Source organism: Capra hircus, chromosome 1 (assembly GCF_001704415.2).
Source record: "Capra hircus breed San Clemente chromosome 1, ASM170441v1, whole genome shotgun sequence".
Lineage (NCBI taxonomy): Eukaryota > Metazoa > Chordata > Mammalia > Artiodactyla > Bovidae > Capra > Capra hircus.
This window is the reverse complement of record NC_030808.1, coordinates 126,343,236-126,357,081: the sequence shown is the minus strand read 5'-3', so window position 1 is coordinate 126,357,081 and position 13,846 is coordinate 126,343,236. Positions and strand designations below refer to the sequence as shown.

At 42.1% G+C, this 13,846-nt stretch overlaps 1 protein-coding gene across 4 annotated transcripts in view; it reads right to left on the bottom strand.

Annotated features, from left to right (window-relative positions):
• Positions 1 to 13,518, bottom strand: part of TFDP2 (transcription factor Dp-2) — a 209,764-nt gene extending 196,246 nt beyond the window's left edge. For 2 of the 4 annotated variants that reach the window (XM_018049635.1, XM_018049643.1), the window contains exon 1: positions 13,165 to 13,517. The gene's annotated coding sequence lies outside the window, so the exon portion shown is untranslated. Of the gene's footprint in view, positions 1 to 13,164 lie in introns of all 4 variants that reach the window. The other 2 variants (XM_018049648.1, XM_018049665.1) reach the window with 2 other exon arrangements.

Here is a 13,846-nt window from a genome sequence, read left to right as displayed (position 1 = left end):
AAAGTGTTTCTTTCCAGGGTGACACTGGCATGAATTCTACACAAAGAGGTAGTAAACAAGTCAGAGGCTTTTGACACTAAGACAGACCTAATTAGACAGACACAGAGATAGTCGTCTGAGCTCTGCGGTGCAATTGGTCAGAATGCTCCAAGAGGAAGTAAAAATCTTTCTGTACAGTATTTTTAACTTTGGTGAAAAGATATGTACTATCCCTCTAATTTTCAAAAACACATCTCCTTGTTGTCTGTTCAATTCACCAGACATATCCACACTCCTGTTGATAACAGCATCATTACCCACCGCTTCTCTGACTATGAAATACATGTGCTCTTGTTCCAAGACTAACAATAAACACTGCCCCTATTATCTGTTATATGAGTATTCTTACTTTTGAGAACACTTTTCGCTTTTTTCTCTTCTTTCATTGCAACTTAAGATTTTACATCATTTCCTAACATCCACAATTTTTCTTTTGGCCCACACATATTTAATTTCTGAACAAGTCAAAAGGACATGTAGCAGACAACATAAGCATTAAGATAAATAATTTATGTTACAAAGCAGTTAGGTTAACATCTTATCTAACCATGTACTTGTTTATACTCACAGTAAATCAGTCAGTATAAAAGAGTCACACAGCTCATAATCAATATTTAACCAATTAATTGAAATACAGCTGAATTAAAGATATCACATACAAATGATACAGAAATGGTCTATTTTAAAATTAAATAAAATGGCAACCCACTCCAGTGTTCTTGCCTGAGAATCCCAGGGATGGCGGACCTGACGGGCTACTGTCTATGGGGTCTCACAGAGTCGGACACGACTGAAGTTGCTATTAGTCACAATATGAAATACTGTGAAATATTAGTCACAATATGACTTAGCAGCAGTGACACTTGAGAAAGGATGATCAATCAAAACTAGTGACTCATTTTCAAATCGCCCACTTATATTTGGACAATTCACAACACTTTTAGGAAAAACAGTACACTGGAAAGGCCCAACTAAGAAGAAACTATAAAGATATTTGGACGAATGCTGAAGTAAGTTATTTTACTTTTTTATTTTTCACTATTTTACAGTCAGAGCTTTTCTTTCTTAATTCATTTTGGTGGGTGATCAGAGGGACTTTTTAAAAAACGGACATGTAGCTGACTTACAATGTTGTACTCAGCTCTGCTGTGCAGTAAAGTGTGGAAGCAAAGACCTAAGTATTTCAGCAAGGCAACAGAGAGGAGTGGTTATGCGACAGTCAGTCAGATACATGCTCTGGCCCCAGCTCTGCCGTCTCTATCTTTCTGGTTCCAGTAAAGCAACTTATGGCCTCACCTATAAAATGAAAAGCTCCGAAGAACTGATGCTTTTGAACAGTGGTGTTGGAGAAGATTCTTGAGAGTCCCTTGGATTGCAAGGAAATCCAACCAGTCCATCCTAAAGGCAATCAGTCCTGAGGGTTCACTGGAAGGACTGATGTTGAAGCTGAAACTCCAATATTTTGGCTACCTGATGTGAAGAACTGACTCATTTGAAAAGACCCTGATGCAGGAAAGATTGAGGGCAGGACGAGAAGGGGACGACAGAGGATGAGATGGTTGGATGGCATCACCAACTCGATGTACATGAGTTTGGGTAAACTCTGGGAGTTGGTGCGGAGAAGGCAATGGCACCCCACTCCAGTACTCTTGCCTGGAAAACCCCATGGATGGAGGAGCCTGGTGGGCTGCAGTCCATGGGGTCGCTACGAGTCGGACACGATTGAGCAACTTCCCTTTCACTTTTCACTTCCATGCACTGGAGAAGGAAATGGCAACCCACTCCAGTGTTCTTGCCTGGAGAATCCCAGGGGGAGCCTGGTTGGGCTTCCGTCTATGGGGTCACACAGAGTCGGACACAACTGAAGCAACTTAGCAGCAGCAGCAGCAGCAGCAGCAGCAGCAGCCAGGAGTTTTTTGATGGACAGGGAGGCCTGGGGTGCTTGCAGTCCATGGGGTCGCAAACAGTCGGACAAGACTAAGCAACTGAACTGATAAGATGAAAAATAAACCTATCTGTCACACTTCTGGGCAGGATTACATGAGGGTCTGATCACACTGTAGGTGTTTCATAAAGCTTTCAGATTATGGATCACTGTTTTCTTATTTAATCCTAGAAAAATCTTGTGGTCCTTTACATTTTGTAAGTTATTAAAGAACAGCCTTGTGAACAGGGTGTTTCACTTTTTTCAATGAGCTGCTTTTATCAACAGAATCTCTTATTTTCTTTACTTACTATGACCTCTCTCATTTCTCTTGAAATTTCTTTCTGTCATACGGAAGAAGGGCTTTGAAGGTAGTGACGCCTTTCTAAAAGTGAAAATCGGTCAGTCGTGTCCTATTCTTTGCGACCCATGGACTATACAGTCCGTGGGATTCTCCAGGCCAGAATACTGGAGTGGGTTGCCTTGCCCTTCTCCAGGGGATCTTCCCAACCCAGGAATCAAACCAGGTCTCCCGCACTGCATTCTTTTACCAACTGAACCACAAGGGAAGCTTAACGCCTTTCTAAAGTCTCTTAGTTACCACTAGCCTTGCATGCTTTTGCTTAGTATTTCCATTTCTTGAAATTTATTCTTATTTCATGTTGCTTACATCAAGATCAAAAATTCAGTTGCCTTAAATTTTTTCCCCAGAGTGTAACTCCAATTAGCCTATGGAAATGTATAACTCAGAACAGAACTTAAGAGTTGCAGTATCTGATAGCCCAGATTATCACAAGAATACTATTGGATTTGATATAAAAACAATAAAAGAAAATAATTTGCCTTGGGAAGAGATAATTAAGTTTTCTCAGAGAGAACTCATTTATAAAAAATACTACAACTTCTTTGGTGGTCCAGTGGCTAAAACCCCTCGCTCCCAATGCAGGGAGCTTAAGTTCGATCCCTGGTCAGGGAACTAGATCCCACATGCTCCAACTATAGCTCCCATGTGCCAAAACTAAGGTCTGACGCAGCCACAAATAGAAATATTCTCAAAATACTTAGCTGCTTTTACACTGTAATTAACTAGTTTACCAACTACATTAGCAAGGCTCTGCTCAAATTTTAAGGTCAATTGAAGAGGGTAGTACTGATAGACCTAAAATCATTCTGAAATGAATTAGAAAAGAAGCTAGCATCTGCTAACACCTAAATTAAAATACTGGTACCTCGCAACAAAAATGTGCGGTATAGCATTTTCCAGGTTTAAAGTAACTCATTGATAGTTTCAGCACTGAACTCTTCTTTGACAATGTTTTTGCATTACCTGTTTTCACAGAAATCCTGCTCAGTCACAGTTGCTTTGCTTAGTCCTCGTTTTGAAAAGCTGAAAGGAGCAAAACAAGGAAACTATGCACTTCTATTTGAAAACAAAACAACTGCACTACCAGTCTTCCCTGAGCTTCACTACATTTTCCATGCTTTATTTTTTACCTTTTGGCTGCACCCCATGGCATGAAGGATCTTAGTTCCCTGACCAGGGACTGAACCCATACACCCTGCAGTCGACGAGTGGAGTCTTAAGCACTGGACCACCAGCGAAGTCCCTCCATCTTTTAAAAAGGACAAAAACCTCTAAGTAATGATTAGCATTTTGGTACCTGAATTAAAATCAGATAATTGTCTTTGGCTTTTTCACTTTTGCGATTTGAAAATAAGCTTATCTTAGTTCTCTGAAATATTATTGATCTGAAGTTCTTATCATGATTACAAAGATTTCAAGAGAACAAGGCTCTAGATTCTTTTTCCATATAATAATCAAGGAATTCATGTAATTGTCTTTTTTAGATATGAATTTAAATGGCCCTCATCCACCTCTTTTCCAACCAAAATGATTCTCTAATGAAAATCTATTTCAAAAACTACCTATTTAAAAAGCTTTTCAAAAAGCTTTCAACATCAAATAGACAAGTACTCTTGGAAAACCTTTCTAAAATAATTTTTTGACTATTGTCAATCTCCCACAAATTATTTTCCTTAAAGATTTATGGTTAATAATTACTTTTTACACCAACTGTGATACAATATAGTCTGGAACAGTATAATTTTAATGGCAAAACTGTAGGCACAGTTTAAGACAGTACATATTCCATTGCTTTTCATATATAATTATGGCATTTTTATACAGATTTTCAGGGCATGTTTCTTAGAATGCCTACACAGGTGATATATTTTATTACCTTTGAACACTGATCTGCTCAACTTAAAAATATGTAATCACTATGCTCACAAAATGTTCTTATCTGTGAAGACTTTATAGCTTAAAAGGTATTAACTAGTGTGGAATCATTTATCTAGCAGCTCTACCAAACTTTCATTAGCCTAGAAATCATTTTATTGACTGCTATTCATTAGTTACATTTTTTCTTCCAGTTTTATTGAAAGATAATTGTCAAAAAAACACTGTATAAATTTCAGGTGGACAGACAATGATTTACCTACATATGCCTTTGACTGTGTGGATCACAATAAACTGTGGAAAATTCTGAAAGAGATGGGAGTATCAGATCCCCTGACCTGCCTCTTGAGAAACCTGTATGCAGGTCAGGAAGCAACAGTTAGAACTGGACATGGAACAACAGACTGGTTCCAAATAGGAAAAGGAGTACGTCAAGGCTGTGTATTGTCACCCTGCTTATTTAACTTCTATGCAGAGTACATCATGAGAAACGCTGGGCTGGAGGAAGCACAGGCTGGAATCAAGATTGCCGGGAGAAACAGCAATAACCTCAGATATGCAGATGACATCACCCTTATGGCAGAAAGTGAAGAGGAACTAAAGAGCCTCTAGATAAAAGTGAATGAAGAGAGTGAAAAAGTTGGCTTAAAGCTCAACATTCAGAAAACGAAGATCATGGCATCCAGTCCCATCACTTCATGGCAAATAGATGGGGAAACTGGAAACAGTGTCAGACTTTATTTTTCTGGGCTCCAAAATCGCTGCAGGTGGTGACTGAAGCCATGAAATTAAAAGACGCTTAGACAGCATATTGAAAATTAGAGACATTACTTTGTCAACAAAGGTCAGTTTAGTCAAGGCTATGGTTTTTCCAGGGGTTATGGATGTGAGAGCTGGACTATAAAGAAAGCTGAGTGCAGAAGAACTGATGCTTTTGAACTGTGGTGTTGGAAAAGACTCTTGAGAGTCCCTTGGACTGCAAGGAGATCCAACCAGTCCATCCTAACGGGTATCAGTCCTGAGGGTTCACTGGAAGGACTGATGTTGAAGCTAAAACTCCAAGACTTTGGCCACCTGATGCAAAGAGCTGACTCATTTGAAAAGACCCTGATGCTGGGAAAGATTGAGGCAGGAGGAGAAGGGGACGACAGAGGATGAGATGACTGGATGGCATCTCCGACTCAATGGACATGGGTTTGGGTGGACTCCAAGAGTTGGTGACAGACAGGGAGGCCTGGCGTGCTGCGGTTCATGGAGTCGCAGAGTCTGACATGACTGAGCGACTGAACTGAACTGAACATACATTATGAAAACACCAAGTGAATATCCATCATCTCATATAGACAGAAAATTAAAGAAACAGGAAAAAAATTTTGTGATGAGAGCTCTCAGGATTTACTCACTTCACAACTTTCATAAGTAACATATGATGTGTATATGTGTGTGTGCTCAGTCGTGTCTGATTTCTTCGCCCACCAGGCTCCTCTGCCCATGGGGATTCTCCAGGCAAGAATACTGGAGTGGGTTGCCATGCCTTCCTCCAGGCGATCTTCCCAACTCAGGGATCCAACCCGCGTCTCCTGCACTGCAGGCAGATTCTGTACCACTGAGCCACCTGGGAAGCCTCATAGCATACACCAGAGTTAGTCGCATTTATCATGTTGTATATTACATCCCTAGTTCCTTTTTTAGTCTTTCCAGGGGATCTGCACTGTGCTGAATGTGGGATCCTAGTTTTATAAAACTTTTTGGTGCACCTCCAAGCATGTGGGATCTTAGATCCCTGGACGGAATGGAACCTGAGCCCCCTGCAGTGGAAGGGCAGGCAGTCTGAACTGCTGGCCAGCCAGGGAAGTCCACATCCCTGGTTCTAATAGCAACCATCCTCCCCTTGTCTCCCTGTTTGCCTTTCCATCTCTCCCATCCCCGCCCCCCACCCCGCCCCTTGACACCATGTCATAATCGTTCTCTTTTATAGGCAGTTTTATATCACCACTACAATTTCAAGAATGCTGTGAAGAAAAACTTAGTAGGTTGATTTTTTAAATTGTTCCCTCTCGAGTGATCTGCAAAAGAGAAGTAAATGCTACCAGTTTTGATTAAGTATTTTATTTAGGCAGTTTTGAAATATATACTGTTCTTCCACATTTATAGATTGGTGATTTTATAATTTATTTCACTTAAATAGAACTGAATTGGTCACTTCAACAAAATCATTTTCGGCTTTTCTTGGCCACGCAGGATGCAGGACACAGGATCTTAGTTCCTAACAAGGTCATTCTTCAATGACAACATAGTAATACTTGACTCTTTTCAAAGTAAAATGGAATCTGTTACATAAACTTATTATGCTTTTGAGTATTAAAAAAAAAAAGGATTTATTCAAATACTTTCTTCTATCTTTCCCTGCACTTAGAATTCTTCAATGACTGAGGCTATGTCATGCTCCTTTGTCAATTCAGAGCCTCATACAGTGCCTGTAACTTAAGCGCTTCTGTAACTGTCAGCTGAGTCACTGACACAATGACCAGCTGGTGGGGAACCACCATGTCTCCATCATCTCTAAGAATAAGAAAGGTTTTTTTTTTTTTTTTTTAAAAAAAAGGTGGGAGACTTAAATTTAAAAGGATAATAAACAGAAAACAGAATAAAGGAGCTGCAAAATATTCAATAATAAAAATCTAATTAGATCAGTATAAATTTTTCCAATGGGGAAGAAAAGACTGAAAAAAAGATGGATTGGTGGGGAGGGATAAATGAGTTTGGGATTAACAGATTCATGCTACTATACGTAACATAAACAACAAGGACCTACTACATATCGCAAGGAACTATATTCAATATCTTGTAAAACCTATAAAGGAAAACATCTGAAAAAGAAAAAAAATGTATGCACACGCACACACACACACACACACACAGATACAATTAAATCAGCTTGCTCTACACTCAACACGAAACACTAAATCAACTACACCTCAATTAAAAAAAAAAAACACACATTTTTTTTTAAAAAGCAAAGTGGACTCTGGCTGCAATGCTTATAGTCAGGAAAAGATAGGAAGGTCAAAAGGAAGCTACTGAGCATAGTAACAACAGTGATAAAGGAAAGAAACGAATATGGATTATCTTTGTGCTGTAGGTACCTCTATCAAGAAAAATTCTTGGACTTCCTTGGTGGCCCAGTGGATAAGAATCTGCCTGCCAATACAGCAGCGATAGTTTAATCCCTGGCCCAGGAAGATTTCACAAGCTGAGGAGCAACTAAGTCCAGGAACCACAACTACTGAGCCTGCGTGCTGCAACTACCGACGCCTGTACACCCCAGGGCCTGTGCTCCACAAGAGAAGCCACCCAAGGAGAAGCCCAAGCACTGCACTTGAGAGCAGCCCCTGCTCACCTAGAAAAAGCCTGAGTGCAGCACCCAACACAGCCAAGAGTTAAATTAATTAAAAAGAAAATCCTCTTCAGGTTGGATGGGTTTAAACAAGCATTGGCATCTTGCACAAAATGGGCATTTAATAAATTTAACCAATGAATCAATGGAAACCAAAGCTTAGTATGGGTAATATTAAAGAAAGTTGGGCTTCCCTGGCAGCTCAGCTGGTAAAGAACCCATCTGCAATGCAGGAGACCCTGGTTCAATTCCCAGATCAAGAAGATCCCCTGGAAAAAGGATAGGCTACCCACTCCAGCATTCATGGGCTTTCTTGGTGGCTCAGATGGTAAACATCCACCTGCAATGCGGGAGTCCTGGTTTGATCCCTGGGTTGAGAAGATCCCCTGGAGGAGGGCAAGGCAACCCATTCCCATATTCTTACCTAGAGAATCCCATGTACAGAGGAGCCTGGTGGGTTACAGTCCACGGGGTCGCAGAGAGTTGGACACAACTGAGCGACTAAGCACAGCACAGCTGCTCTAAGTAAACCATCGACAAGGTACAACATATCACTCTAGTTACAGAGTCCATCCAGCTGCAAGGGAAAGGGGATCCTGTCTACTTCTGATCACTGAGTGAGTGGGTGAGAGAAGTCACTCAGTAGTGTCCGACTCTTTGCGACCCCATGGACTGTAGCCCACCAGGCTCCTCCCCCATGGGATTCTCCAAGTAAGAGTACTGGAGTGGGCTGCCATTTCCTTCTCCAGGGGATCTTCCTGACTCAGGGATCGAACTCGGGTCTCCTGCATTCCAGGCAGACGCTTTAACCTCTGAGCCACCAGGGAAGCTCTGATCACTGAAGTTAAATGTACCTCTAGACAAGATTATCACTGAGATTAAATGTAACTACAATAAACTGTGAAAGATTCTGAGAGAGATGGGAATACCAGACCACCTGACCTGCCTCTTGAGAAATCTGTATGCAGGTCAGGAAGCAACAGTTAGAACTGGACACGGAACAACAGACTGGTTCCAAATAGGAAACGGAGTATCTCAAGGCTGTATATTGTCACCCTGCTTATTTAACTTCTATGCAGAGTACATCATGAGAAATGCTGGACTGGAAGAAACACAAGCTGGAATCAAGATTGCCGGGAGAAATACCAATAACCTCAGATATGCAGATGACACCACTCTTATGGCAGAAAGTGAAGAGGAACTAAAAAGCCTCTTGAGGAAAGTGAAAGAGGAGAGTGAAAAAGTTGGCTTAAAGCTCAACATTCAGAAAACGAAGATCATGGCATCCGGTCCTATCACTTCATGGGAAATAGATGGGGAAACAGAGGAAACAGTGTCAGACTATTTTGGGGGGCTCCAAAATCGCTGCAGATGGTGACTGCAGCCATGAAATTAAAAGACGCTTACTCTCTGGAAGAAAAGTTATGAGCAACCTAGATAGCATATTCAAAAGCAAAGACACTGCTTTGTCGACTAAGGCCTGTCTAGTCAAGGCTATGGTTTTTCCTGTGGTCATCTATGGATGTGAGAGTCGGACTGTGAAGAAGGCTGAGCGCCAAAGAATTGATGCTTTTGAACTGTGGTGTTGGAGAAGACTCTCGAGAGTTCCTTGGACTGCAAGGAGATCCAACCAGTCCATTCTAAAGGAGATCAGCCCTGGGATTTCTTTGGAAGGAATGATGCTAAAGCTGAAACTCCAGTACTTTGGCCACCTCATGCGAAGAGTTGACTCATTGGAAAAGACTCTGATGCTGGGAGGGATTGGGGGCAGGAGGAGAAGGGGATGACCGAGGATGAGATGGCTGGATGGCATCACGGACTCGATGGACATGACTCTGAGCGAACTCCGGGAGTTGGTGATGGACAGGGAGGCCTGGCGTGCTGCGATTCATGGGGTCGCAAAGAGTCGGACACAACTGAGCGACTGAACTGAACTAGACAAGATTTTAGAGTCATGTCTGAGAGAAGTCTGTGAACGCAGAAAAAGCAGCAACTGACCTAGGTGACTGGAAACCATTATAATTTCACTAAAAACAAGCAATGTCAGATTAATACTCTTTTCTTTTTCTAACATTTATTGAACAGATAGGATTTTTAAAGATGAAGGATATGAAATTATTTGGGTTTTAGGAAGGCAAGTGTTAAAGTCCCTTATAAATTCCTTGTGAAAACCTGGAAATATCTAAGATAGATAATGATAGATTAGTTTCATTTCTAATTGGCTGAACATCTTAAACCAAAGAATTAATTTTTTTCAAATCAACCCTTGGGTCTCTAGCAGGACAAGAATGCTCTTAGGCCCACCTCGTCAACACTTTAATAAAATGCATACTTATCAAAATTATAGTTTATCAAATGTATGGAAAAACAATAAGCTTTTTTACTGAATGAGAAAATTAAGACATTTTTTTAAGAGTAAACATACTGGAACCAATCTGACAAGATAAAATTTAACTGAGATAGATATGAAGTCCTACCAAAACATAGTCTATTATAAAGAACTTGGAGAGCATGGACAAAACTCAAATTTCAGCTGATGACAAAATCAATAATGGATAACGCACACAGCACGTAAATGGCAGGGACCATTCTAAATGCTTAACACATATGTACTAAGGTATTCTTTAAAATAACCCTATCATAAACTCCATTTTACAGATGAGAAAACTGAGGCCCTGGGTGTTTATATAATTTACCCAGCTGATATAGAGCCAGGATTTAAATCCAGGCAGGCTAGCTCCAGAATTCATTTCCTTAGACAGGACATTATCGCAAATTAACAGTGCAATGTGGTTGCCAAAAGAAGCAGGACTACTCTTAAAGTATGTGCTTTAAAATCATAGTGATGACTTCTGGTTCTCTCCACAGGTTAATATCTAATTAAAGGTATTACACTGCTAAGAAGGGTATGGACCAACTGACACAAACCCACAAATAAGCCATCAGTATTGCGAAGAGGTGCAAATCAAAACAAGAAATTCACTAGAGGAAGTTAAAGACTGAGAATATTTTGTCCAGAGAAGAAAAGAATCAGGAAAACATAGGAAGTGTCTTTGAATATTTGAAAACTCACAGAAGAGACAGAACTAGAACCAGTGAAGACAGAACTTTAAGTTCAATAAAAGAAATTATTTCTTAGAAGTTAAAGCTGCCCAAATATCTTTACCTCAGAACCTATGAACCTTCTCTCCAGGAAATATCCAAATACATAGAATTTTGTATACAGTTTTCAAGGGCTTACAAATCTACTTTTAAATCTATTTATGTCCTACCCCTAGAATCATATACCCCAGATTAAAATGGAAAGAATTCAAGTATTAGAGGTAAATATATTTAATCTAGAAAATTCATCACAACTTAAAATTCTATGATTCAAAACTCTGAACTCTATGCTTTCTAGTTTCTTCTAAGATACATTGCAATAAGAGCTTAAAATATGATGCTGAGTTCAGAAAAAAAGTGAAATCGTTTGCCAAGAGACAATGTAAACTGACTACAAGATCTATCAGTAATAATGGCTTATTACTTAATCTTTAAAAGAAACATACCTAAGTTTAAAGATAAAAAAATAAGATGCTAAGGTACTACTCATATCTAATATTTAATGCCCAAATTAGAAAGTGCCTCCCTCTACTTTCAAGCCTTAATCTTTTCATCTTTCAGTGCCAGTTAACTGTTAAGGTTGACAAACTAAGAAAACAATGGACTAGAAGTTAGAATACCAGGTTCTAACCTATGCCATGAACTTAATTTGGGCTTAATCTGTTTTTTACCATACTCTACTCTTTGAATCCTTCAGGTTGTGTTTCAGTGAATAATTTTCATCCACAAACACTTTCCACATTAAGGATAAATCGATCTGTACATCCAATTTCAAGCTGCATTGAGAGGACATAGCTCAGACAGTTAAGAATTTTGGCTGCAAGGAAAAAAACTTGAAAGTGCCAGTTGGCCGTCACCATTGCCAAGAGTTGGTGGGAAAGGTACATGATTACAAAATGGTAACATTAAGTATGACACACTTGAAAATTCTGTTTTCTCTCCTAATTAACCAACCACACATAATGAGAACTCAAAAACAAGAGTTTAGTAAGTCTTGGGCCTTTATTAAATATAAGCACCATACTGCTGAAACTGCAACTGTACTGCCAGGACAGGGCTGCAGACACCATGTCTGCTATGAGACTAGGCTCTAGTTCCAGGCACAAGATGTTCTAATAAATAACAAATGCAGCAAGCGCCAGCGCACAAGTGTGATAGAATCTGGGGTCTAGACATTTGATTTTTCTCCCAGTGTTACTTGAGAATGGCCGTGGCCATTAAAGATTTATTACAGTAACAGGATAGTGATAAAACTTTAGCTAAATGGCAGGCCAACCAGTGAAATGGAAAAGCAACATGCAATAACAGATCAACTAAATTAGTTTCTATTTAATTTTGTACAGTAGGCTCATGATTACACTGCATAAAGAACAGATGAATAACCTAAACTGTATCTATTAGGTAAAGATGATTTCAAGCCATTATGAGAAAAGTGGCCCAGAAAAAAAATCAGGCTATAGAACTCAAGTGGAAAAAACACACAAAGATTTGGGAGAGAAAGGGGAAGGAAGGGAATGAGCTACTGACTTACTAAAAAGAGAGCAAAGAAGTGGGACAGGGAGTCTGAGCCCTCTGAGACAGAATGAGGAAGAAAAAGAATTCAAAGGCTCAAAGGGAGCTTTAGCAGTGAATACGGAAAGGGATGAAACTGTCTCAACAGGAAAAAACAAAAACAATAGGGGGAACTTTTCTAAACCATCATTCAGGGTGGTCAATTCAATGCCTAACTCATGCAGGGCAGGGCACTTCGTAGGACGCGAACTTCGTTCCAAATAGTTCCACCAATTAGTCCATTTCCTCCTGGCACCACCCCCAATAGAGGGTTACTATTACAGATGAAGAAACTGAACCACACAACGCCCGGGAACACAAGCTGGTACCAGAGACTGAGAGCTCATCTTAGCTGCACTTCTCCCTGCGAGATCCTACAAAAGTCTTACACTTTTCTATGGAAAGGAACCTTAAATCTCTGGAATTTCTCAGAGTCTGGGCCCAAAAGTGATCCCTTACTTTAGAGGAAAGTTCCCCTGTGGAGGTTGCAAGGCTCTTCCAAGCGCACGAGGCTTTGGAACTCTGAAATACACCTGGTAGAGACAGATGGAGGCATGTGGGTCATGAAAGGAGAAGTCGGAAAAGTCGGACTTAGAAGCCATTCTTCTGCCCTAAAGATACCGAAAAAGTAGAAAGCAGCCCTTCCTCTCTTCCAGCAGGCGTGACTCAAGGACAGTGCCTCCCCGCAATTTGCTGTGTTGGGGGTGGAGGGTAGTCTCGGGTTTCCCACTCCCTTCCCCAGGCACTCAAGGGTTACTCGGCCTGGCCTGGAAGATTGCGTGGGAATAAACAGATGGCACCCAGAGTGACCAGGGGGCCCGGAGGCGCAGGGAGGGAAACCTGCCCAAGAACACGCCGGGCCGGGTCCAGAGGCCCGCCGCACGGAGCCCGCGCCCGCGCCCTGGACCTTACCACCGCTTGGCTGCAGGGGACAAGGCGGCCGCGCAGGACTGTTCTTCGAGCTTGGAGCGCGTCTTCAGGCCCCTGTGCTACAGTGGCGCCCGCGCTTGGCGGCGCCCGGGTCCCAGGCGGACTCACACTCGGGGAAGGGTGGGCGATCCGCGGCCTGCCTAGTCGAGGCCCTGGAGTTCTAAGCCCCGGGACGCCGACCGCGCGCGCGCGCCTTCGAGCCTGCCCAAGGAGGAAGGGTTAGGGCGCGCCTCGAGAACCGAGGAGCGCCAGCGGCTGCAGCTGAAATCTCCGGCGGCTCCGTCCGCCCTCGCCCGGCCTAGCCGCTGCCCCGCTTCCCCCGCGCAAGCTTTGGCGGCGGAGCAGCACGGTGAGCGCCGATTGGCCCTCTGGGTGAATGACGTACGGCGCCTCTCCTCACGGATTGGCCAGGCTGGCGGTGCGTGCACGGAGTAAACAAACCCCGCCCCCAGGCTTCCCAAAGAGAGGAGGGGGCCCCCGAGGTGGAGGAGCAGGGTCTCAAGCACTCTGCGGGGTACCCGGGTAATCCACTGGAGGTTCTCAGTGGATCGCTTACAACGATCCTGCCGCGTGCTTCCCAGCCGCCTCCGGAGCAGGCTACAGGCCTGAGGCCTAAAATTATAGCCACACCCTCTCCCCCTTCCCCCGGCCTGGGTGGGAATCT